Below are 27,706 nucleotides of genomic sequence, written 5' to 3'. Positions count from 1 at the left end.
ACTTCTATCCAAAGGACTAATTCACAGCCAGTATTGCTGAGCTGCAAAAGCACATGAGTATTCTTCTGTGCTAAATCTGTGGCAAGTGTATGTTTATAAGGAGGTTTTGTTGTGTTGAAACAATGCATTTAGTTGTTCATGTTTACACCATATCATGGTTGCTTTGTTTTCTTATCTGTAATTGGTAAAAGTTATGGCTAATTTCCTTTCTATATGTTAACTGTAATTTTAAATAAGCTACCAAGTAAATCATCTGGATCATACCTAAACATCTTATGCTTACCCTAGCCAAATTCAAAGTGTGAGACTTATGGTTGAGGCTGACTTTATAAAATACCTTGGAGTTTCTGACTGGGATTATAACAATTACTTTTTCACTGACCTTGTTCACAGGAGTTCTAGAAGTGAATCTGAAATTACTCTTGTCTGTATGTAAGCAAATGACCAGAAACAGGATTGTTGTATGAACTTGCAGGTGGTCAATATTCAAATCAAATGATATTGCTTAAAATCCAAGCAAGAACAAGTGAGAGACTAAGGAAAGATCTGTTGGGTATTGGCACTGCAATGTGGGCTACAAATTTCCTTGGGGCCTGGGTTGGCATTTTGGAGGAATCGGAATAGAACAGACAACCAGAGGCAGAAAATTTAATTGCATCTCCATGTTGAAGAGCCGTCTTTGGAAATTCACACTCAGGAGTCTCAGCCACCACAATAGAGGACCATCATGGTGAAATCATTGAGATAACGTAACCACTATTCCCACCTCCATCATTCTGAGTGATCTCAACACTGGCAAGGTGTCGACTTTCAGGTAAATGGTGGGGAAAAATTGAGATCATTGAAGTGTCTGGTGTGTGTTTACTCCTTGTATATCCCAGAATATTATGGGCAACTGGCTGGTTTCCATTGATCCTTGTATTTACTCCAAGTGACTTTTGCGTAATATATTTTGCAATCCCACTGGTGTACTCCCTCACTCCACATTCCCCCAACCCCCACCTCCCCCCCACTGTCTTCACTCTACCACCACTCTGTCACATTTGATACCTTCTCAAACAGTTCATCTGGTTTATTATAACTATCTGATCTCACCTTTACTGGCAATACTTTGGTGGGGCTCGGGCTCCACAGGGCAGGGTGGTGATATGGGGTTAAGTAATTTCACTAAAGGAAATTGTGTCAAATACGTTCAGAGAAAATAGCCTGAATTTCCATGTGCCTGATGTTCCACTATTGAAATTCTGGAGAGAAGCTTCTTCCTATTCCAAAGTCCCATTCCGGTTTCTGGATGGGTAGCATCTGGATCATGTTTGTGCGCTTGGAATACAATTGAGATGCTCGCCTAAGCGATTAAGTTGGAGCCAGTGTCAGAGAAGCTCATTTGGATCTCGACCACAATTAACTGTAGGACAACCTACAGTTACTGAATCAGTATTCTGTAAACTGTGTGTGTTGTTATATGCTCTGTCTGAGGCCAGAACTCTCCACTCACCTGACGAAGGGGCAAACCCCGAAAGCTTGTGAGTTTACTATCAAATAAACTGGTTGGACTTTAACCTGGTGTTGTGAGACTTCTTACTGCCTTGACAGATTACCATAGGTGTCCCTGTGAATGGCCTCCCATCAGTCACAAGCATTATCTTCTACTTCCTGTGTGATGGATGATTGTTTACAACCATTTGTTCATTTCACATCTCTGGCACCTCAAACTGATAACAATCACCTTTGGAAGTCTGTACCTCCTGCTATCTTGTATCCTGTGGCAGAACTGCCTGTGATTCCTTGAAATGTCTCTGTAATTTAGCCACATTTTCCATCAGCTTTTGGTATCTCTGTAACTTGGCCAATTTTCCAGCAACATTTGTGCCAGGGCCACAGTTTATCCCACAGTTAGTGCATTTTTGGTAAAGGAGAAGAGGTTTGTGCTAGCAACTGCCTCCTGAAGGATTGTTAAGGGGATCATTGTCATTTAACCTGTGAGTGTATTATTTTTTGTGTCCTATACAGACAAAGCATACCATATATAGAGAAAGAAAGGAGAGGGTGCAGAATGTAACATTACAATCATAGCTAGGGTGTAGCAAAAGATCAACTTAATAGCAAGTACATCCATTCAAAAGCTGATGGAATCATGGAATCATGTACTAACCTGAGTCGGTTGGTTCATGACCTCGGACTTTTGTACCTTTTTCCCAATAGAAGAAGGTGGAAGTGAGAATGTCTGGGGTCCGTGGGGTCCTTGATTATGCTGGCTGCTCTTCCAAAGCAGTTACAACTGTAAACAGAGTCAATGGCTGGGAAGCTGGATTGCGTGAGGGAACTACAACCCTATGTAGTTTCTGTGATCTTGGACAGCACAGGACTCATAACAGGCTGTGATATAACCAGGAAGGATGCTTTCTATGGTGCATCTGTAAAAGTTGCTGAGGGTCGTGATGGATATGGCAAATTTCCTTACTCTCCTGAGGAAGTAGAGGCTTTAGTGGGCTTTCTTACCTATAGCGTCAGTGTGGAGAGCTAAGACAGGTTGTTGGTGATTTGCACAGCCTAGAAACCGAAAGCTTTTGACAATTTCTGCTTCATCCCTGTTGATGTAGACAGGAGTATGTTCTCCTCTACACTTCCTGAAGTCAAAGACTATCTCCTCAGTTTCGCTCTCATTGAGGGAGAGATTATTGTTGCCACACCAGTTTACCAGATTCTCTATCTCTTTCCTGTACTCCATTTTATCATTGTTTGAGATCTGGCCCACTACGCTGGTATCATCAGCAAACTTGAAAGTTGAGTTAGAGGGAATCTAGTCGGGGATGGTCACTGAAAATCTTTCCCTCTTACTCTTTCATCCCACATCCTCACCTTCGATCTTCATTCTACTGCCAGTGACCTAGGATCCTTCCATGACCCTGGGCATTTGGTGAGTGTAGTTCCAAAAGCAGCTACTGCTCTCACTGGCAGTGGCCACAGTGATGATCTGCTGATCTCTGATTGGCTGGCAGGAATTCTGCTGTCAGGGACCTCCAGAATGGGGAAGGCCTGATGTTGGTAAGTTAAGTGGCTAAAGGGCGATTTCATTCCATCAAACCTCCTCCAGGTTCTCTGCTGATTTTCTGACTAATTGGTGAGACCCCCTTCAACCTAACAATATCCTAATCATTGTGTCTAATCAGCGCTTAAACGCTAAACCTGCAGAAATCTGTTTTAATATCTCAAGGCAAATTCAACTCAGGACAATTTTATGTTGAATTTGGGTTTTGAATGGTCTTCCTGAGGATTTGTCTCTTGTCATAAATTAGAACATAACATAAGAACATAAGAAATAGGAGCAGGAGTAGGCCATCTAGTCCCTCGAGCCTGCCCCACCATTCAATAAGATCATGGCTGATCTGAAATGGATCAGTTCCACTTTCCCACTCTCTCCCCATAACCCTTAATTCCCTTGTCTGTCAAAAACCTATCTACCCGTGACTTAAATATATTTAGCGAGGTAGCCTCCACCACTTCAACGGGCAGAGAATTCCAGAGATTCACCACCCTTTGAGTGAAGAAGTTCCTCCTCAACTCCGATCTAAACTGCACCCCGCCCCCCTTATCTTGAAGCTATGCCCTCTAGTCCTGCTATCCTTTCTAAGTGGGAAGAATCTCTCTGCCTCTACCCTATCCATCCCTTTCATTATCTTATACATCTCTATAACATCCCCCCTCATCCTTCTAAACTCCAACGAACACAGACCCATTTAGGGAATTTAGGGAGGGAGATGCAGGATTTTGACCCAGTGACAGTGAAGCAACAGTGATATAGTACCAAGTCAGGATGGTATATGGCTGGGTGTTTTGAGGATTTGTCTGTCACCCTAACAATATTACTGTCAGTTGTATTCTTGAAAAAAAACATTCCTGGTTGTTTATGGATATATATGAACCTCTCAGTGCTGAATGTGATACTCTAATTCTTGCTTCCTGCCATAGATATCTAACCATGTGACAGTGGATTCCAGATACATCAGCAGTTACATCAATATCAGATGCTGTTGACCCTTTACAACAATCAGCAGTTAGATCCAAAATTACAGCTTAATCCAGATTTTCCAACAGACTTGTCCTGCCAGTGCAGGTCCCAATTTTCATTCCTTCAAGAAAACTTCTCTGATATTCTGAAACTCAGTAGGAATGCTTCAATAATTTGGTAGCAAGCATAAACAAAATACCCTGAACACATTAAATTTGAAACATTTTACTGGTGTTTGTCCTGTCACTCCTGTTTGCTTTCAAGTATTCGGCCTTCCTTTTACTTCTGTGATTTAAAATAAAACATAAGAACATAAGAACATAAGAACATAAGAAATAGGAGCAGGAGTAGGCCATCTGGCCCTTCGAGCCTGCCCCGCCATTCAATAAGATCATGGCTGATCTGTCGTGGCTGATCTGTCGTGGCTCAGTTCCACTTTCCCGCCCTCTCCCCATAACCCTTAATCCCCTCTCTTATCAAAAACCCATCAACCCGCTTCTTAAAAATATTTAGCGAGGCAGCCTCCACCACTTCAACGGGCAGAGAATTCCAGATATTCACCACCCTTTGAGTGAAGAAGTTCCTCCTCAACTCCGTTCTGAACCGCCCCCCCTTTATCTTGATGCTGTGCCCCCTAGTCCTACTGTCTTTTTTGAGCGGGAAGAGTCTTTCCACCTCTATCCTATCCATCCCATTCATCATCTTATACGTCTCAATGACAATTTCAATTTCACTCTATTGTAGCTACCCTAGCTCATTTTTCATATTCTTTCCCATTGAAAATATTTTATCACAGAGTCCTAGAATGATGCATTTTGGAGAATCAAATTCAGATGTGAATTACATTGAAAATGGCAAGACCCTTAGGAACATTAACATACAGAAGGATTTGGGCAAGCAGATCCTCAGTTCCCTAAAAGTGGCAACATAGGTGGCCAGGTTGATTAAGAAGGCATATGGCATGCTTGCATTAATTTGCTGGGGTATTGAGTACAAGAGTTGGGAAATCATGTTGCAGCTAAAGACCCTGGTTAGGCCGCATTTGGAGTATTGTGTGCACTGCTGGTTGCCACACGACCAGAGGATGTGGAAGCTTTGGAGAGAGTGCAAAAAAGATTCACTGGGGTGTTGCTTGGTCTCGCAGGTGTTGACTATGAAGAGAGGTTGAATAAACTAGGATTGTTTTCACTGGGAAGGTAGATGCTGAGGGGAGACCTAATTGAGGTCTTCAAAATTATGAGAGGCATGGACAGGGGAGATCGCCAGAGGCTTTTTCCCAGGGTGGAAGTGTCACTTACAGGGAGGTACAAGTTCAAGGTGAGAACGGGAAAGTTTAAGGTAGATATGTGGGGGAAGTTTTTTCATGCCAGGTCCCAGGTCCAATTTCCAGCTTGGGTCACTGTCTGTGAGGAGTTTGCAAGTTCTCCCATGTCTGCATGGGTTTCCTCTGGGTACTCGGGTTTCCTTCCACAGTCCAGAAGGTATGTTGGTTAGATGCATTGGCCATGCTAAATTCTCTCTCAGTGTAACTTGAACAGGTACCGGAATGTGGCAACTAGGGGGTCTTCACAGTAACTTCATTGCAGTGTTAATCTAAGCCTACTGGTGACACTAATAAATAAACTTTGCCTGACATAAATATGAAATTAATCAACACTCTATTAGTAGGAAGTGGATGGGGAGGATGGCTACACCTTTAGTTGTCTAGGACCCAAGCTCTGCAATTCCCTTCCTATGCCTCGCTCCTTCTCTAGCTCTAAAAAAGTAAAAGTAAAGTTTATTTATTCATCACAAGTTCTTCAACCAAGCTTTTGATCATCTGACATAGGACTTGGTGGCAAATTTAATTTTAAAAGGCTCCTATGAAGTGCCATTTCCTTCAATTATTCTGGCAGGTCTGTCATGTGGCACTTTTTAAAAAGCCTTTTGAAAGACTATGTACATTACATCAACCACATTACCTTCATCAATCCTTTCTGATACCTCACAAAAACCCAATCATGTTGGTTTTTATTTGTGTCGAACAGAGCCATGCTGGTTTTCCCTCCCCACGGAGGGATTGATCGCTTTGGGGGAAGTGATGGCCGAGTGGTATTATCACTAGACTATTAATCCAGAGACTCAGCTAATGTTCTGGGGACCTGGGTTCAAATCCCACCATGGCAGATGGTAGAATTTGAATTTAATTTTTTTTTAAATATGGAAGTATGAATCTACTGACGACCATGAAGCCATTGTTGATTGTTGGAAAAACCTATCTGGTTTACTAATGTCCTTTAGGGAAGGGCATCTCCCATTCTTATCTGGTCTGGCCTACATGTGACTCCAGAGCCATAGTAATGTTGTTGCCTTTCAACTGCCCTTAGGCAACTGGGGTTGGGCAATAAATGCTGGCCCAGCCAACGATGCCCAAGTCCCACGGATGTATAATAAAAAAAAGTGACTGTTAATTTTGTCCTGGATTTTTGTTTCTAAAAGCTTTTTCAAACATAAATTTAACTGACTGGACTATAGCTGCTGGATTTATCCTTACACCCTTGTTTGAACAAAAGAGTAACATTTGAATTCTCCAGTCCTGGGTCCCCACAGTATTACCCTGGTTTGCTGGATTACTAGTCCAATAACAGTACCACCAGGCCACTGCCTTCCCTAGACAGGACAGGTGCAGAAAGAATGTTTCCCCTGGCTGGGCATATAGACTCAGAATAAGGGGCAAAACATCTTGGACCTAGATGATAAATTTCTTCACTCAATGTGTCGCAAATCTTTGTAGTTCACTGCTCCAGACATCCTTGGACATTAAGGGGCAATTTACCATGGTCAATCCACCTAACCTGAACATCTTTGGACTGTGGGGAGACACCCAAGTATCTGGAGGAAACCCCCCACAATCACTGAGAGAACAGCAAATTCCACACAGGCAGTGACCCAAGGCCAGAATTGAACTCAGGTTCCTGTGAGGCAGCAGCGCTAACCACTGTGCCACCGTGCTTCATTTCTATCTATTCTTAGATGCTAACAATACAATCAGACATGGGAATATTATGGAATATTGACATTGAGGGAGACGATCGGACAAGATTCATTGAATGGTGAGGCAGGCTCGATGGGTGAATGGCTTATTCCTTCCCCATTTCCTATGTTCCTTTCTGTGTTGAGTTTAGTTTGAATTTACAGCAGAACTACAATACATCACACTATCCGATGCATTTCAATGGCAAGGCAGGCAGTGAAATGTTGTTTTCACAAGGCACAATTCAGTGCAATTTGGTCCATAACCTTAGGATATGTAACTTTAGCTGCACGTCTTGCTTTACACTTAATGTTGCTATGCTATCAAACATTTTACACTAAAATTACCTTAATGGTCATGTTTTTGGTTACCTCCAAATTCTTGCTCAACTCCTTTTATGAAGCATGTTAGGGAATTAGATAGCGGTAGCACCTTATTCTATATAAATAAATGGATTCATCGATAACATAGAATCATACAGCACAGAATGGGTCAATTTGTCCTCTCATGCTTTTACCAGCTCTGTGGATGAGCTATCAAGTTAGTCCCAAAGTGACACTGCTTATTCAAATTGCACTACTTTTTTTTTGGTTTTATTAATCTGAGGAATACAGGAACTGGGAAATTAAACACTTCTAGCTGTGGGATCCACTGTCTGCAATAAGCATTCCAGAGGCAGTAAGATCCATAGTAAAAGCTTCCTCATTATAAAGCTACTCGAATAGAATGTTAAATGCTCACTTGACAAGCCTCCAATGTCCATGAAATAGATAATAGTTCAGTCATAAGCGCAATAACAAGACAGAAAGATTGATTAGCGTGTCATATGTTAATCATGTAATAAATAATATATCATAATATCAGTCACATTTTACAGTTTTCTTTTAAACCTTTGATAAAATGAATAGAAGAACTCTAACAGTATCCATACGTTCACAAGTCTAGTGTTACTTTAAATAAAATGGGATGTTAGTTTGCTCAGTTGGGTGGATGGCTGGATATGAAGCAGGATTCGCTGGATGTGAAGCAGAGCTCACTGAATGACTGAAACTGTGAGCTCATAATGGCACAACAATCGAATGAAACCATAAACCTGGGACCTGCGTGAACAAGGCAAACAACTCCATACTGAGACTGAAGAGTAGACAATTGAACAGTGTGATGACTGAGAAGAAATTGTAAATTAGAGTGGGTGAATGTAATATCATATCAAGCTTAGAGATAAAGAAAGAAAGTGAAAAGAAGATTAAATGAAGAAAGGGAGAGAGACATGAGCCAGAAAGGAAAAGTCAAAACAACTATCCTGACATTCATAAATTTTTCAACAGTTAACACCGAGGCTCTGCGCTTCGAATAGTTAATTTTCAGTGTCAGAGTGGTTGATTGGCACTAATGAACAATTATCATATTATTAAAATGGTACTTAAGTTTGAGATGACTTCACTAACTTGCTGAGGCAGATTTAGTTTGTATCAGTGGCAGAAACACAGCAGCTACAAGTTGCTCAATACATTTTAATGGTGAAACAGACAGTGAGATGCCATTTTTACAGAGTTAATGGCAGTGCAGTACAACAACTTTTGGATATTAAAGTTGAACTACACATCTCCCCTTCACCTAAATTACCATCTACACCTACATATTACTGCTTTATTGACAGCCAAAGCTAGTCCTTTGCTGACTCAGTCAAAAAAAATGAAGTGTTTTTATGCAATGAAGTCCATTCAAATAAAATGAAATCCAAAGGTGCTTATGTAATATTTAATCTGTGATAAAGTATCAAAAACATTCATTAATTTTGATACAGACTTAAATAAACATTTTAACACCCATAAATTAATTGCCGACTTTAAAATGTGTGGGGATTTTAAAATAAACCAGATCTCTTTAGATTGAAATGTGATAATAGTTCAATAAAAATCCATTTAAAATGGATGTACTTGACAGTACTTATATCATAATGCTTATATTTCCATTCTGCTAGGATATTAGAAATGGATATCTGCATAAGGATGTAGAAGCAACATCTGTGTGAGCAGAAGAACTGCACAGTATAATAGTGGAGTCATATCTGTGCCTTTGGACTGAAGTGATTTGAAACATGGGGGTAAATTTTATTGTCCCACCTGCCATGGGAATCAGGGTGGGCGAAGGGCAGGCCACGGAAAGGTTCATTGACCCTGGGCTGGTTTTCCGGTTTCAGGGTGACTGAGGCTGGAGAATCGCACCCACAATGCCCCAAGGTTTGCTGTCAAAGTAACAGTAAGGCTAATAGCACCCAGCACTGTTTATGCACAAAATCCATTTCAACTTCGGGTGATATTAAACTGAACACAGAAATCAAGAAGTTCCTGTGAAGATGTTTTTCCGTTGTTGTTCTTTTTTTTCTTTTTGTCATAGTCCAATCTTTCTTTTCCCTTATTTTCCTTTATCTAATTTGACATGGAATCCGCCATTGTAAATTGCACTTCCTTCTTACTCCTTGCGCTGTTAATTTCACCATTCTTCATGTTGACTGCAACTTGAGGAGACACGCCATTAAGCAGAACTGTCCACTCAGATTCCAGTAGTTCTGCAGAGATCCTGGCACTATTTCCATCTTATACTTTGAGCAGCTCAGTTCAAGGCCATCAGTGCAGGAGATTGCCAGGGCCATGTGCAAAGATCTATCATCTTTACTTGCTTCACCAATGATTTCCCCTCCTTGGGGATGTTTGCCAATGGCCAATTCTGTTCACAGCTCCTCAGATAATGTAGCATTTTGTATTGACATACAGAACAAAACTGGACAATATTCAGGCTTAGGCTGAGAATTGCCAAGCAATGATCATCTCCAGCAAGAAAGAATCTAACTGCCTCCCTTTGACATTCCTTGACCGTTGCTGAATCCCCAACAAACAACATTCCAAGGGCACTGACCATCTAAACTATTCACCTAACAAAGGGGCAGCCAGCACTCTGAAAGCTAGTGGTTTTGGTACCAAATAAACCTGTTGGACTTTAACCTGGTGTTGTAAGACTTCTTACCATATAAACTAAGAACAGGAGTTGCCTGCTCGGCCCCAGTAGCTTGCACCAGCATTCAATATGATCAAGGCCGATTTGATTGTTATTTGGATACCATTGATCAGAAAATTTACTAGACCAACCATGTAATTCTGGGCTGGCAATTCTGTGAGGAGTAATTTACTTCCTGATCCCTGAAAGTTTGGCCACCAACTAAAATGCAAATGGCCATTCTCCATGTGTCAGGATGAGTGGGCCTCCAAAAACACTCAAGAAGTTTCAGGACATCCAGGACAAATGAGTCCTTTTGATTGACATGTCACCCACCATCTGAAACATTCACTCCTTCCACCACTGATGCACAGTAACCAGTTTATAGTGTACAAGATGCACAGCACAACTCACCAAGTCTCGCTGACAGCATCTTCCAAACCCACAATCTCTACCATCCAGCAGGATGTAGGTGTATGGTCTGTAGCTGTTCAAGAAAATGGCTGACTATCACCTTCTCATTGGGGATGGGCAACAAATGCTGGTCTTGTCATTGAGGCCCACAACCTATCAAAATATAAAGATAAAGGTTTTTAAAAATTTATTTATTAGTCATTGGTAGGCTTACGTTAACACTGCAATGAAGTTACTGTGAAAATCTAGTCACCACACTGAGGCACCTGTTTGGATACACTTAGGTGCATGGCCAATGCACCTAACCAACACATCTTTCCAACTGTGAGAGGAAACTGGAGCACCCAGAGGAAACCTACACAGACACAGGGAGAAGTTGCAAACTCCACACAGACAGTGACCCAAGCCAGGAATCAAACTCGAGTGCCTGATGTTGTGAGGCAGTAATGCTAACCACTGTGTCACCTTGCCGCCCCATCAAATCGACATGGTACATTGCAGCAACTCATTAAGCTTTTGTAATACCACCTCCCAAACTAGTAACCTCTTCTGCAAGGGGAACACCAGCAAACCACACACCAGGTTGACTTGTAAACCAATGTCATCTTTTCATCGATGGTGAGCCAAAAATCATGAAATCCATCCCCTCCATAACTGTGGGTGTACCTTCACCACATTGATTGTAGTTAATCAAGAAAACAGGCCACCATCACCTTCCTCAAGGGTGGTTTGGGATGTTAAACGAATGCTGGCCATGAAAAATAATCTATTAGCCTTGCTGATTATGGTTGTCCCCGACTGCTTAATTTTGGTGACTCATATACATGGATCCTTAAATTTCTTTGGATTTCCACTTCCCAGCCTTTCACTATTTAATTAATATTAAATCTTTGTGTCATCAGCACTGTGGCACAGTGGTTAACACTGCTGCCTCACAGGGCCAGGGTTCCGGGTTTGATTCCCGGCTTGGGTCACTCCCTGTGCGGAATCTGCATGTTCTCCCCATGGGTTTCTTCCAGGAACTCTGGTTTCCTCCCACAGTCCGAAAGGTGTGCTGGTTAGGTGCATTAGCCATGTTAAATTCTCCCTCAGTGTAGCCGAACAGATGCTGGAGTGAGGTGATTCGGGGATTTTCACAGTAACTTCATTGCATTGTTAATGTAAGTCTACTTATGACATTAATAAATAAACTTTACTTTAATTTGGGTATACACATTCTCTTGTCTTGTCTATGTCACTGGCAAATATATGAATAGTTAAGGCTCCCGCACAGGACCTTGTAGGAAACTTATTTTCAATTTGAGTGCATACCTATTACCCCGACTTTCTGTCTTCTACTACCTAACCAATCTAACCAATAAGTTATTTTCAATTTCATGGACTTTGATTTAGCCTCCCATTTGGAGGTTTATCAATTGCCATTGGAACTCTGTATAATCGACATCCAGGAAGACTTTTGTTATTCCCTTGAGAAATTATGTTTATTAGATATGGTTCTTCTCCTTACAAATGCAAGTTGATAATCTGCAATCAGCTCAAATGTCTTCAGGTACTTAGTCACTCTGTCCTTAATTTTAGATTCCAATAGCTTTAGGATGCAAGACTGGGCGGAGAAGTGGCAAATGGACTTCAACACGAATAAATGTGTAGTGGTCCATTCTGGCAGGTCCAATGGGATGAAGGAGTATAATATCAAAGGTAGGACTCTTAGCAGTGTAGAGGATCAGAAGGATCTTGGGGTCCGGGTCTGTAGGACTCTTAAATCGGCCTCACAGGTGGAAGATGTGGTCAAGAGGCGTATGGTGTACTAGCCTTCGTTAATCGAGGGATTGAGTTTAGGAGTGAGATAATACTGCAACTTTATAAGACCCTTGTCAGATGCCATTTGGAGTACTGTGCGCAGTTCTGGTCGCCTCACTACAAGAAGGATGTGGAAGCTATTGAAAGGGTGCAGAGGAGATTTACAAGGATGTTGCCTGGATTGGGAGGCATGCCTTATGAGGATAGGTTGAGGAACCTAGATCTTTTCTCCCTGGAGAGACAAAGGATGAGACGTGACCTGATAGAGGTTTATAAAATGTTGAGAGGTATAGATGGGGTGGATTCTCAGAGGCTATTTCCCAGGGCTTAAATGGTTGCTACAGGAGGACACAGATTTCAGGTGTTGGGGAGTAGGTATAGAGGAGATGTCAGGGGTAAGTTTTTCACTCAGAGGGTGGTGAGTGAGTGGAATCGGCTGCCATCAGTGGTCTTGGAGACGAACTCGTTGGGGTCTCTTAAGAGACTTCTGGATGAGTACATGGGATTTAATGGGATTGAGGGTTATAGATAGGCCTAGTAGGTAAGGATATGATTGGCGCAACTTGTGGGCCGAAGGGCCTGTTTGTGCTGCAGTGTTCTATGTTCTGTGTTCTAAGCTTTCCCACAGAAGCTGTGACCAGCAGTCTGGAGAGCAAGTTGCGCCAATCATATCCCTACCTACTAGGCTTATCTATAACCCTCAATCCCATTATCTTGGGTGCTGCACCACTGATGACGAAGCATCTCTGCTCCTGGTCCCCAATAAAGATATCTTGTTAGAACTGCAGCTGGGGGGAGATGGATTCTGTTAGGCCAGGTTAGGAAACTTTGGTAGGAAGAATGGTAGGAAGGACTATTACTTACGTGGCGAAAAACTGCAGCAGGCGACGGTGCAGAGGGACCTCGGGGTCCTTGTGCATGAGTCGCAAAAACCCAGCTTGCAGGTGCAGCAGGTGGTCAGGAAGGCGAATGGGATGCTGGCCTTCATAGCGAGGGGGATTGAATATAAAAGTAGGGAGGTCTTGCTGCAGCTGTATAGGGCATTGGTGAGGCCGCAGCTGGAGTACTGTGTGCAGTTTTGGGCGCCGCACCTGCACAAAGATATTTTGGCCTTGGAGGGAGTGCAGAGGAGGTTTACTAGGCTGATACCGGAGTTGAGGGGGTTGAGCTATGAGGAGAGGCTGAATAAACTAGGCTTGTACTCGTTGGAGTTTAGAAGAATGAGGGGAGATCTCATTGAGACATATAAGATGATGAATGGGATGGATAGGATAGAGGTGGAGAGACTCTTCCCACTCAAAAAAGACAGTAGGACTAGGGGGCACAGCCTCAAGATAAAAGGGGGGCGGTTTAGAACGGAGTTGAGGAGGAACTTCTTCACTCAAAGGGTGGTGAATCTCTGGAATTCTCTGCCCGTTGAAGTGGTGGAGGCTGCCTCGCTAAATATTTTTAAGACGCGGGTTGATGGGTTTTTGATAAGAGAGAGGATTAAGGGTTATGGGGAGAGGGCGGGAAAGTGGAACTGAGCCACGACAGATCAGCCATGATCTTATTGAATGGCGGGGCAGGCTCGAAGGGCTGGATGGCCTACTCCTGCTCCTATTTCTTATGTTCTTATGTTCTTAAACTGTAACGACGATCACTGGCCGGGGTGCACAGGCCTAAGGGGAGGGACTGACTTTGGAGTGAGGGTATATGTTGGTTCAATGGTCCATAAAGAAGGATCCCCCTTACCCCACTTCCCACTAGTAGCCCAAGCAGTGAGACTTGCTGCATCTCTAACTTGGTTAAGTTCCCTGCACCCACTGTGGAAAAAATTGACGTGGAGTTAATTGGTCTTTTAATAGCTGGGTCATTCCATGCAAGCATTGAAAAGTAATCACTGTAGCCAAAGAAAAAAGGGGATAGTGTATTTTTTTTTAAAAAAAGGATATCCAATAGTCTTTGCCACTATATTTCTGTTCTACTTTAATTTTTTATGCGGCAACTATAAACAAAATCTATGAGAAAATGATATATGACACTGGACTGTACCCTCCCCAGTCGATGGGAATAAATGGAGCTATACTGCAGTGCAAGAAAAAGCAAATATCTCTTCTTTTCTCAAAAGCCATTTTATTATTGGTAAAGAATGAAGAATGCAAAGGAGTTTCATTCATTACCAACAAAAGGGCTATGGAATAAATACATTATTCATCAGGCAGTCCTCATTTACGTTATTGCACAAACTCGGATTAATATCTGCACACTCAGCCTCAGGCTTTGTTATGTGCCAGATATTAATCCTCCGTCACATGGGGTAAAAAATATGAGCATTGACTGCTAAATAATGTATAATTATGAGAGTTAATGCAACATATTCAGTGATATATGTGTTCATATCCTGCTCTTAGATTATCTATTGAGCAAGTCTTTGTAAAGGCAAAAGATAGGCATAATAGAGGTATGGGGGGAAAGAGATAAAAAAGATTTTACGTTATGCTTTAAGGCGATTCCTGGGTAATATTTTGCATGTTATTTATCTTTTGCTCAGTTTTAAAGAGCAGCACTATGCCTGTTCAAGTATTTTGCCTTTCTAAGCATCATTTGAAAAATATAGCAAAGATTCAAAAGACTGATTGGAAAGGATGAGGGAATCTGGGAGAAAATGAGCATGGAAGCATAAAGGACAATAAAAAGAAAGGCTTTCTGTCGGCACACTGGTAATAAAAGAATATTTAAGGTATGGATGGAAAGCACGAAGAAATACAACTGGCAATACTTATAGTAGAGGCTGAGAGTATTACAGAAATATTAAAAATACTTCGCCATAGTTTGGAGTGAGCAGTTCAAATTGAGAACCAGAGACTACCCAAGGCGTCCACGAAATAATTTGAACAGCACCCGGTTAGAGCAGGTCGGGCCCAGGGTGTTGGTCGCTGCAGCTACTGATGGCAGAATACTGTGCATCAGGCAGATTGTCAGTGATAGTGTAGTGCAGGCAAGCCGATTAACAGCAGAGAGGAAGGGGAAAAAAAACTTGAAACTCTCAGAAGCTGTGCAGTGAGCTTGTAGGCAGTAGAGGATTACACTTGAAACAGTGTCAGTGTTCTCAACAGGAGCCGCAAAATCTAATCTTACTCCAGGAAGAGCAGAGAGGTGTCATGTTGCGAAGTCTTCAACAGTCCTGTTGCAGAACCTGGAAGGTACCCTTCCAGCTGAAGAGATGAAAAAAGTTTTCACATCATCAATCACATCGATGTTCACTGTATCGGACAACCCTGGAAATACTTAATGCAAATCCCTTTAACCTGACACTAATGAAGTTCATATTCAGAATAGGAAAAAAAGAACAGTTTGGACCAGTATTTTTATTTCCCAGCTTTAACGGGTGTTCCATTTTAAGGTGTGCAAGACCAGTATTCCTGTTCCTTTGTGTTATTCTCTCGTTTAGCAATAGTTTATTATTATTTTGATGGGGATGGGGAGTGCTTCATTACGAACCATTTCGCAAAATGGCTTTTCAATCAAAAAAGGTTTCAGAACCATTGTTGCGAAGGATTCCGAGATTTCAGAATGATTGTATTTGACTTCTTTCAGACAGGTGTCGTGAGATAAATTAGAATAAAATATAAACGGAATTTTTTTTCAGAAATTTGCAATCAATCATTTGAGAGATATAGGATGTGACCTATTATCAGAATAATGACGGGTTTTAATGGAGTAAATAAGAAGAAGTAAATGACACTGGCAGGAGGGTCAGCTACCTGTAACACAACTGGAAGGTAAGTGGCAGAAGAATAAGAATGGAAATTAGGAGATTTTAATACTCGACTTGGAATGGTGGAGGAAGCAGATTCAATTATAATTGATACATATTGAAAAGGAAAATAAATGCCAGTGCTTTGGGAAAGAGCAGAGGAGTCAGAGTAATTTGCTCATTCAAAGAGCTAGCATCAGCAGGGTGGGTTGAATGGCCTCCTTATGTGCTGTATGATTCAATCATCAGTTTTTTTATTTGTATTTTATTATCAAATACTGTGCATTTATGGTAATATTTCTGCAATTTATTTTTCATTTATGAAGTTGGTAGAAATAGTATGGAAATAATATTGCCATTAGAACATAGAACATAGAACACTACAGCACAAACAGGCCCTTCGGCCCACGAGTTGCGCCGATCACATCAACACCTACCAATCCATTGACCTATCTATAACCCCCAATCCCATTAAATCCCATATACTCATCCAGAAGTCTTTTAAAAGACCCCAGCGAGGTCGCCTCCACCACCACTGACGGCAGCCGATTCCATTCACTCACCACCCTCTGAGTGAAAAACTTACCCCTAACATCACTTCTGTACTTGCCTCCCCGCACCTTAAATCTGGGTCCTCTCATAGCGACCATTTCAACCCAGGGAAATAGCCTCTGAGAATCCACCCTATCTATTCCTCTCAACATTTTATAAACTTCTATCAGGTCGCCTCTCAACCTTCGTCTCTCCAGGGAGAAGAGTCCCAGCTCCCTCAACCTAACTTCATAAGGCATGCCTCCCAGTCCAGGCAACATCCTTGTAAATCTCCTCTGTACCCTTTCAATAGCTTCCACGTCCTTCCTATAGTGAGGCGACTAGAACTGCGCACAGTACTCCAAGTGAGGCCTGACAAGGGTCTTATAAAGTTGCAGCATTACCTCCCGATTCCTAAACTCAATCCCTCGATTAATGAAGGCCAGTACACCATACGCCTTCTTGACCACATCCTCCACCTGCGAGGCTGATTTATGAGTCCTGTGGACCCGGACCCCAAGATCCTTCTGCTCTTCAACACTACTAAGACTCCTGCCCTTGATAGTGTACTCGTTCATCCCATTGGTCCTGCCAAAATGGACGACTACACATTTATCCGCGTTGAAGTCCATCTGCCACTTCTCTGCCCAGTCCTGCATCCTATTTATGTCCTGCTGCAACTTTTGACATCCTTCCACACCATCCACAACACCACCGACCTTCGTGTCATCAGTGAACTTACTAACCCATGCCTCCACTTCCTCATCTAGGTCATTTATGAAAATGACAAACAGCAAGGGTCCTAGAACAGATCCCTGGGGCACTCCACTGGTGACTGACCCCCATGCAGAAAAAGACCCATCCACAACCACTCTCTGCCTTCTGCAGGCAAGCCAGTTCTGGATCCACAAGGCCAAAGCCCCTTGGATCCCATGCCCTCTCATCTTCTCAAGAAGTCTTGCGTGGGGGACCTTATCAAGCACCTTGCTGAAGTCCATGTACACCACGTCCACTGCACTTCCTTCGTCAATGTGTTCAGTCACATTTTCGAAGAACTCAACTAGGCTCGTAAGGCACGACCCGCCCTTGACAAAACCATGCTGACTATTTCTGATCATGTCAAACCTCTCCAAATGCTCGTAAATCTTGTCCCTCAGAAGCCTCTCCATCAGCTTACCAGCCACTGAGGTCAGACTCACCGGTCGGTAATTTCCCGGGCTATCTCTGTTCCCTTTCTTGAAAATAGGAACCACATCCGCAATCCTCCAATCTTCCGGAACCTCTCCCGTCTCCAGTGATGATGCAAAGATCATCACCAGGGGCTCTGCAATCACCTCCCTCACCTCCCACAGTATCCTGGGGTACATCCCATCTGGCCCCGGCGACTTATCTATCTTGATAGAATTCAAAAGTTCTAACACATCCTCTTCCTTAATATCCACATACTCATTAAACTACCAAATTCCATTAAACTACCAAATTCCAGCAGAACTTACCCAGAATGTGGCAGTACAGGTGGAAAAGGTGGTGAAGAAAGCATATGGCATGCTTGCCTTCATCAGCTGGGGTATTGAGTATAAAAGTTGGAAAATTATGTTACAGTCAACTAAAGCGATGGTTTGGCCACATTTGGAATACTGTGTTCAATTCTGCTCACCACACTATCAAAAGGATGTAAACGTTTTGGAAAGAGTACAGAAAATATTTACCAGGATGTTGCCTGGTGTGGAGGGTATTGGCTATGAGGAAAGATTGAATAAACTGAGATTGTTCTCCCTGGAAAGATGGAGGCTGAGGGGCAAGCTGATAGAAGTTTATAAAATTATGAGAGGTATAGACAAGGTGAAGTTGAAAGCTTTTTCCCAGGGTTGATACGACAATCACAAGGAGGCCCAATTCAAGGCAAGGGGGGAAAGGTTCAGTAGAGATTTGTGGGGAAAGATTTTTATACAGTGAGTAATGGGCACCTGGAATTTACTGCCAAGTGAGTTGGTTGAGGTGGTTATGTTTGTGACATTTAGGGCTTTTCTGGATAAGCAGATGAACAAGTGAGGTATAGTGGGAAAGAGGCGAGTGGTCTAGATAGGACAATATCTTGTGGGCTGAGGGCCTGGTCCTGTGCTCTACTGTTCTTTTGTTCTTTGTTCTTTGTACACCTATAATACCTTTAACAGAGAATGTTAAATTCCAAAAATTTTGCTCATCTACAGAAAGATGTAAAAATTAAATCTAAATTCTGAGTTTTGTTTGTGAAGGAGAAATGTAGACAAATGCCACTCTTTGACCAGAATTTCCTGGCTGTTCATGCCCCACCGCCATTGTAAGTGAGGATGGAGAACCTGGTGATCAGCCAAACCTCCATTCACTGCGGTGGGACCAGAAAGTCCCATTGGTGTGAATGGCTGGCGAATTGCAGCCATTATATTCAAGAAATATAAAGCAGGAATATAAGCTGTTTATCTTGCAGCCAAGTACTGATGAAAGCGTTTTCAAAATTGGTTCATTAAAATGGAAGGACTCTTTCCTGTTATAATGTTTTTGGATACAGTATTTGACATGAGAAATGGCAACAATTGTTTCATAACCAAAGTATAGTTACATAATTGTGGTGACATATTTGTGAAGAGAACCTTCTCATTGTTATAACTGGGGGGATGTTTAAAAATTAGGGGTTGTTAGGGCAGAGATGAAGATCATCTTTTTTCTCCCAGAGGGTAATGAGTCTTTGGAACCCCCTTCTTCAAAAGATGGTAGAATCAAAGTCTTTTAACATGTTTAAGGCAGAGCTGGATACATTCTTGATAAATAAGAGGGTGAAACGTTATCAGGGTAGGCAGGAATGTAGAGTTGACATTGCAAGTGGATCAGCTATGACCTTATTGAATGATGGAGAAGGTTTGAAAGATCGAGTGGTCTACTCCTGCTTCTAATCTAAATGTCTGTAAATAAGTATCTTGACTCCTCTAAAAATAAATTGGATAATTTGGGTTGAAGCCTTTTACCTGCCTTCCGTCTCCTAACTACAGTATTTACATTGGAGAGGGCGAAGAAGTTTTTTTTGTAAATTGTCCTTCCTTCTTTTTGAACAAAGTTCAAAAGTTGCTTTAATTTTCAATTAACTCAAAGACCCAGAATTGTGGTCTTGAATTTTCATTTAATTTTCCATTGCAAAATTATGCAATGGCCTGAGGCTCACAACTCAACCCACCAGCAAGGTTACAAAGGTAAAAATGTGATAATAGTTTAAGGTTTGTAAGAGGAAGAAAAATAACCATAGGAGGAACAAATAAATTGGACTGAAGGGAAATGGTGAAATGATTGCTTAAATAAAAGAGATAGAGTAATGGGAGGAAGAAGTAGGGTAGTGAATAAAGAAAGTTAAGCTTAAGTTTTTTTATTAGTGTTACAAGGAGGCTTACATTAAAACTGTAATGAAGTTACTGTGAAAATCCCCTAGTTGCCCCATTCCGGCACCTGCTTGGGTATATTAAGGGAGAATTTAACTTGGCCAATTTTCCTACATCTTTGGACCGTGGAAGAAAACCAGAGAACCCGAAGGAAAATCCAACGTAGACATCGGGAGAACTCCACACAGACAATGACCCAAGCCAGGAATTGAACCCGGGTCCCTGGTGCTGTAAGTCAGCAGTGCTAATCACTGTGCCACCGTGCCGTCCCAAGAGATTTGGCCACCATGCAGACTGCTGAAAAAACACTGGAAATTAACAGTATCTATGAGAAGTAATTGTGACATTATCCAACATGGTTTAAGAGTAATTGTCAGCAATTTGTATCCATTTGTGCCATTCCCAGGACAGGATTCATAATATTCTAAAAGTGTGAGTACATCTGGATTTATTTTTTATTCATTCGTGGGAGATGGGCATCGCTGGCTGGCCAGCATTTATTGCCCATCCATAATTGCCCTTGAAAAGGTGGTGATGAGCAATTGAAACAAACGAGTGACTTGTTAGGTCATTTCAGAGGGCAGTTGAAAGTCAAACTAATTGCTGTGGTCAGGAATCACAAGTAGATCAGACCAGGTAAGGATGGTATGCCCAGATCACCAACAACCTGTCCTTGTCCCCTCCATGCTGACGCTATAGTTAAGAAAGCCCACCAACACCTCTGCTTTCTCAAAAAACGAAAGGAAAATTGGCATGTCAGTACAACTCTCACAAACTTTTACAAATGCACCATAGAAAGCATTTTTTTTTCTGGTTGTATCACAGCTTGGTGTGACTCCTGCTCTGCCCAAGACTGCAAGGAGCTACAGAAGGTCATGAATGTAGCCCAATCCATCATGCAAACCAGCCTCCATCCATTGACTCTGTCTACATTTCCCACTGCCTCGGCAAAGCAGTCAGCATAATTAAGGACCCCACGCACCCCAGATATTCTCTCTTCCACCTTCTTCTGTCGGGAAAAAGATACAGAAGTCTGAGGTCACATACCAGCCAACACAAGAACAGCTTCTTCCCTGCTGCCATTAGCTTTTTGAATGGACCTACCCTGCATTATGTTGACCTTTCTCTACACCTTAGCTATGACTGTAACACTACATTCTGCCCCCTCTTGTTTCCTTCTCTATGAACAGTATGTTTTGTCTGTATAGCATGCAAGAAGAAGTCTCACAACACTAGGTTAAAGTCCAACAAGTTTATTTGATTGTAAACCCACAAGCTTTCAGGGTTTGCCCCTTTGTCAGGTGAGTGGAGAGTTCTGGTCTCAAACAGAGCGTCTTAAGGCACACACAGTTTACAGAATACTGATTAGAATGCGAGTCTTTACAGCTAATCAATTCTTAAAGGTGCAGACAATGTGAATGGAGATAGCATTAAGGATAGGTTAAAGAGATGTGCATTTCTTCCCAACTGTTTCCCTGCGCTATCACTGAGCCCAAGCCATGAGTGGGTTGAAGATTTATTTGACAAAAATCAAACTTGGATCCAACTCCATCAACTTCTCAGGATAAACCAATGATGTGCAACTTACTTTCCTATTTGACTGCAAGCACAGATATTTATTTCACATCTGGTCAATCACGGGGATGGCCTTCTTCCACTTCCAGAACATTATACTCATTAGGAAAGTTTAATCCCTGTTTTTATCACCCAAATATTGATTTTCCAAACAGTTTCCCCACCTTTACAAACCTTAGCAGATCCAGAACTCCACAACACACCTTCTCTCACAATAAGTCTTGTATGCCCTATTACTTCAAGGCTTCACTGGCTTCTGTGTCCCAGTGGAAAAGCAAGTCCATAGCCTTGTTAAAACGAGAATGTACAGGAATTTTACATGTATGTGTTGACCAGGGTAATGTAGCAGACAGAGGAAATGTTTTTCAGGAGGTATTTGTTCTTGTAACAGTGTTTGGCTACACTGATTCCTGGGGGCAGGCAGCATAAGGCAGCATGCTTAAATGACATCAATAAGGAATACAGTCTGGGCTGCACCAATGGTTCCGTTTCCCCTTGCAGAATTGACTTAAGTCTACGTATAGTGCTAAAACTGGTGCCGTGCAAAATAATTTCTATTGTCATGGGGCACAGAGGCCCAATCATAGCTCTAGCTGACTCATGAATGGTATATCTCTTTGACTTTCAAGCTCCCAAAAATAAAATCATCTGGAAGCTGGCATCCTCCCTGGTCAGCATGAAAACACGTTTTAAATTAAGGAAGTGATGTCCTACCAGAGTTAGTTTGTGAGCTGTGGACAGCATTAATGACAATTTAGAGATACGTTATACAAATCTAGCTACCCTTCTATTTAGTAAATGGGTGAAATGCTGGTTGTAGGAGGGAATGGATGAATTGGGTTTTTCGAGACCATGTGAAACTTTAACAAAACAGCTTTATTTATGAGGGAGAACAGAACTCATGTCTATAACTCCAACTTGCTTCCAAGCTACTCTACTGAGCACTGGTTCTTCCAGATTCTTATACCCCTCTCTTTACATTACAGTGTTACATTTACATCAGGTTGTCATATTGTTACTTTAAACTGGTTACAACTCTATTTTTAATTACATTATACATTGTGTTATGTGCTTTAGCTTTAATCATACGATCATAAAACCATAAGACACAGAAACAGGATTAGGCCACTCAGCCTATCGAGTCTGCTCCGCCATTCAATCATGGCTGATACTTTTCTCATCCCCATTCTCCTGCCTTTTCCCATAACTCCTGACTCTCTTATTAATCAAGAACCTATCAATCTCTGTCATTTTCTGGACATCTTATGTCTACCTGTTTACAATATTAAAGCGTTGTGTTTGTCAAACTGATTTTGATGGAGTGTTAATTGTCTCATCTCCTGCCTACTTGATTAGTTTTTCAGAAGCACAATAGTCCCTCTACACTTTTTGGAGACTTGATAAGTGATATTGATTACCTTATGGTTGCTGTAACCTTGGAACAATCCCACCTGGGGTGTGACTGTTTCAGTGCCATCTGAGATGTAGTTATTTGTATTTTATCATGTCTGCCTGCAGTGAGTGTGGAAACTACAGTGGTGTCTGTTTAACCCTTTCCTTATATCCCACTCCTCCTGCAGCTCATACTCTCTGGGTTTCCTCTACTGCACTGGATAAAAATTTAAAATATAGAATCGAAGTAATATTCACTGGGAGGATGGAGAGAAAATCTCCAATATGCAGTGAGCCACTGCATAAATCCGTGAACCTCAGTAACATGTGTTTAAATCCAGACCAGATGCCCAGAAGAAGGTTTTTAACCACTCTTAAAGATTGGGCAATTTTCAGTTCTCAGTGCCACACAGCACAAAAAGTTCTCTTAACATGGGAATTAGTTTTAAATTCTTGAAAGAGCTGGCTCTCTGAGCATATCACAGCCTATTGGTAGGGACTATTTGGCTGAGGTTCGAACTGGAAGACTTGTGGAGATATTGTGCAGTTGTAAAGAATGAGTTTATTACCTGACTCATTCGGTCCTGACTTGGGAGTGCTTGATAATGACAGACATCCTTAACCTCAATGAATACAAAATGGAGAGAGAATGGATTAACATCACAATAGAAAATGAATATCATCTAAAAACATATCCAAAGTCTACAATCAATACACAATGTGTTCTAGTCACAGAATTTTCCATCTTTCTCAAATGCAATTCAAATAATTTGGCAATGCCTATAATCTTATGGCAGCAAACTGTTCCAGTGTGAGCAGCTCATTATAATGGAATCCATAATGAATGCACAACTTCATGTTCAGCATTGTCTAGGTGGTTAACAGAAGCAAACATCTGGACCAGTCATTCAATTCTGGCTTTAATCATTTAAACATGGCTTACTGGCAACATCTAATGTATACATCACCCAGAATTGTATTTTTTTTTGCTTTGACATTGAATACTTATGATTATTTTATAGTTGATACTTTGCTTCAAATTTTGCAATGTGCATAAGCAAAATTCCCATAAGGATAGTTTCATATATACTAGTATATTGAGAACAGAAACACTGGGACAATATAACAAGGTCAAATCCCAATGGAATTATTGCTCTAAAGCATTAAATTATAATACATGAACCATCTTTTCCTTCCAAAGATAAATGTGTCAGAAGGGCTGTAACATGGCAAAACCTCTGGTTTGGGGAAAATGTGGGCTTAATTTTATGTGCCCCTGTGGCAAACATGTTTGCTGCTGGGGGAGAGGGGGCCAGGTAAAATAGGATGGATGGCCACCCCACCACCTTCGTACCCATAATACAAGTAGGGGTTGCAGACACCAAAATCGGCAGCCTGCCCATCATATTTAAATAAAGAATCAAAGGTCAATTAGGCTTATGTCAAGCCAATTGAGTCTGATAATAAATTGCCCATGCCATAAAATGTTTGGAATGGGCAGCTGGTCTGATTTTTTTCACCCACCTGTTTAAAGGGCTGAAGGGAAAGGGTGGGTGTCACGCTTCAGGGGCTAACTTTTGCTGATCACGAGGTGCCCCCTCTCAGGTTGAATCACCCTCCCTACCCTCTCCCTCCCTTAAACTCGTTCCCCCCCTCCCCTCCTGCCCCTCTCCCTAACCTACCCAAACCGGCTTGGTCCAAGATGCCAGACTTTATATGCTCCGGGGATCCCAGGGATGTTGGCTTTTTCCTGGCTCTGTCGGGTGTGATGGAGCTGTTGACCCAATCCAATTTGCTGGTAGCTCAGAGGACAGGATATTCTCCCTATTGAGTGGTGGGAGTACAGATTGACCCTCTTTGATCTGCCTTGCAGTGCTTTATGACTGTGGGCAGGTGGCCATTGAGAATGTTGGTCATTCCTGCACTCCCTGCCTCCCCCCCAGCATATTATATCTCTGTCTGACCTTTTGGATTATTTGTTATCATTTACTGAATAGAATGCTGACTTTCTTCTTAGCTGCATTTTTCCAGTCCTGGCAATATCCTCATAACTCTCCTCTGCACACTCTCTAATACACTAATATTATATAGACAATTGATGAAGACGAAATATGCCTTATCAGAGGTCAATTTCCATTTATTATGCCTGTCCTCAATGACTAGGATGTGGAAGCTATTGAAAGGGTGCAGAGGAGATTTACGAGAATGTTGCCTGGATTGGGTGGCATGCCTTATGAGGATAGGTTGAGGGAGCTAGGTCTTTTCATCTGGGGAGATGAAGGTTGAGAGGTGACCTGATAGAGGTTTGTAAGATGTTGAGAGGTATAGATAGGGTGGATTCTCGGAGGTTATTTCCCAGGGCTGAAATGGTTGCTACAAGAGGACGCAGGTTTAAGGTGCTGGGGACCAGGTACAGAGGAGATGTCAGGGGTAAGTTTTTCACTCAGAGGGTGATGAGCGAGTGGAATCGGCTGCCGTCGGTGGTGGTAGAGGTGAACTCGTTGGGGTCTTTTAAGAGACTTCTGGATGAGTACATGGGATTTATTGGGATTGAGAGTTATAGATAGGCCTGGTAGGTATGGGTATGATCGGCACAACTTGTTGGCCGAAGGGCCTGTTTGTGCTGTAGTGTTCTATGTTCTATGACTTACATTGGCTCTCAATCCAAGAGCATTTAAAATTCTTCTTCTTGGTATTCAAATACATGACCTTACCTCTATATCCTCCTTCATCCCTGGAGCAGTCCAGGGTTTCTATGTTCTTTCAACTCTAGCCCCCTGTGCATCCCACACATTCTTTGTCCCACCATTTGTAACCATGACTTTAGTCCTGGAAGCTCTTTGGACCCTAAGCTCTGGAATTCTCTCTCCTCTTATGTACAATCTACCTTCTGTAAGACTGCTGAATATCTTCTTTGATCAAGCATCTAATGTTTCTCTCTTTGGCTCAGTGTCAAATTTCTGTCAGATAGCTCCTAATGTTAAAGGACACTGTATAAACACAAGTTGATTTTGTTATTGTTGTTGTTGAATAGCCTGCTGGTATTCATTGTCTGCACATTGTCCCATTTGCAATTCCTCAGATTTTGAAGCAGTCTGTACCTGCATGCAATTATGACTTGGACAACATTCAACTTAGGCTGATAATGATAAATGGCAAATAGCATTCACATCAGGCCAAGCAATGACTATTTCCAACAAGATAGAGTTTAAACATCTCTGTTGATATTCAATGATGCCATCATTGAACCTGTACTGTCAACATTCTGGGAGTTACCACTGACCAGTCATTAAACTGGACAGGCCATATGAATACTGTGACTGCAAGTTCAAGTCAAGGGCTGGGAATATTGCCGTGATTGGCTCATTGTCTGACTTCCAAGATCGTTTCTATCATCTGTAAGTCACATGTCAGGAGTATGTGATTACATATTCTTCTTTTGAGTGGATGGATGCAACTCTAAAGACAGTCAACAAGCTCAAAACTGTCCAGGATGGTAACAGTTTGCTTGATTAGCACTCCATCCACCATCTTAAATATTCATTCCCCCCATTACTGGCGCACAGTGGTTGCAGTGTGTAACATCTACACAATCCTGAAGCAACTTGCTAATTCTTTGTCGACAGCATGTCCTTAAGCCATGGATTTTACCACTTGGAAGGGCAAGTCATAAATATTGAACACATGGAAATACCACCACCAAATCACCATCTTGACTTGAAAAGATATTGCTGCTCCTTAATCATTGCTGGATCAATATCCTCTAACTCCCTCACTAAGAGTGCTGTGGGAATACCTCCCACCACTACAGTGGTTCAAGAAAGTAATCTTCTTAAGTACAAATAAGATGGGCAATGGGCAGCATGATGGCATGGTGGATAGCACTGCTACCTCATTGCACCAGATTTGATACCTGGCTGGGGTTACTGTGTGGAGTCTACTCGTTCTCCCCATGTCTGCATGGGTTTCCTCCAGGTATCCCAGTTTCCTCCCACTGTCCATAGATATGCAGGCTAAGTGAATTGGCCATGATAAACTCCCCCTCAGTATACCTGAACAGGTGCCGGAATGTGGTGACTAGGGGATTTTCACAGTAACTTCATTGCAGAGTTAATGTAAGCCTACTAGTGACTAATAAATAAACTTTTACTTTTTTTTCAATCACTGCTGGCCTTGTCAGTAACACCTACATTCTGTGAATGAATAGTTATTTTTTAAAAGCCGTATGTTTCAATTATAATCACATTGTGTAAGGGATCAGACAAGTATTGGGTCCTACAATCTACCTTGGTACAATTCAGAACAGATGGGAGATGATGGCATAACATTATTGTCAAGAAAAACGAAGAAAGTAGCAGGAATCTATTGTGATATGGGTGTGATTATCAATATTTGGGGAAAAAAAAGCTTTTCACAGTGCTTGACATGTATTAAAATGATGAGACAGAGCTTGTGCATTTGAGCTCTTTATATGAGTGTATATAGATGCCAACAATACAAATATATTGCTTCATCTATGAATTTGTGCTTTTGCAGTGATTAAAACTGTTATGATATAAGATGATGGACAGTGAGTGGGAACTAATGCATTTTTTATATGTTTACTGGCCATGTACTTTCCTCTGTTTGCTATCGAATGCAAATTTTCCCTATCCATTAAAAGAATCATTCTGTTTGTAGAGAATTCTGCATTAACAAGAAATGATGGGACACTGTGCATGTCCTCCATCATAAACTAGCTTGGAAAAGAAAACCAGAATTTAATAGGTTTTCCTCTTGGCTGAATTATGTATTAGATGGTCTGCGTATTAAAATCCCACAGTATGCTT

This window comes from Carcharhinus amblyrhynchos, chromosome 1, assembly GCF_965287045.1.
Source record: "Carcharhinus amblyrhynchos chromosome 1, sCarAmb.v2.hapA, whole genome shotgun sequence".
Lineage (NCBI taxonomy): Eukaryota > Metazoa > Chordata > Chondrichthyes > Carcharhiniformes > Carcharhinidae > Carcharhinus > Carcharhinus amblyrhynchos.
The sequence above is the reverse complement of the archived record's forward strand: the minus strand, read 5'-3'. Positions refer to the sequence as shown.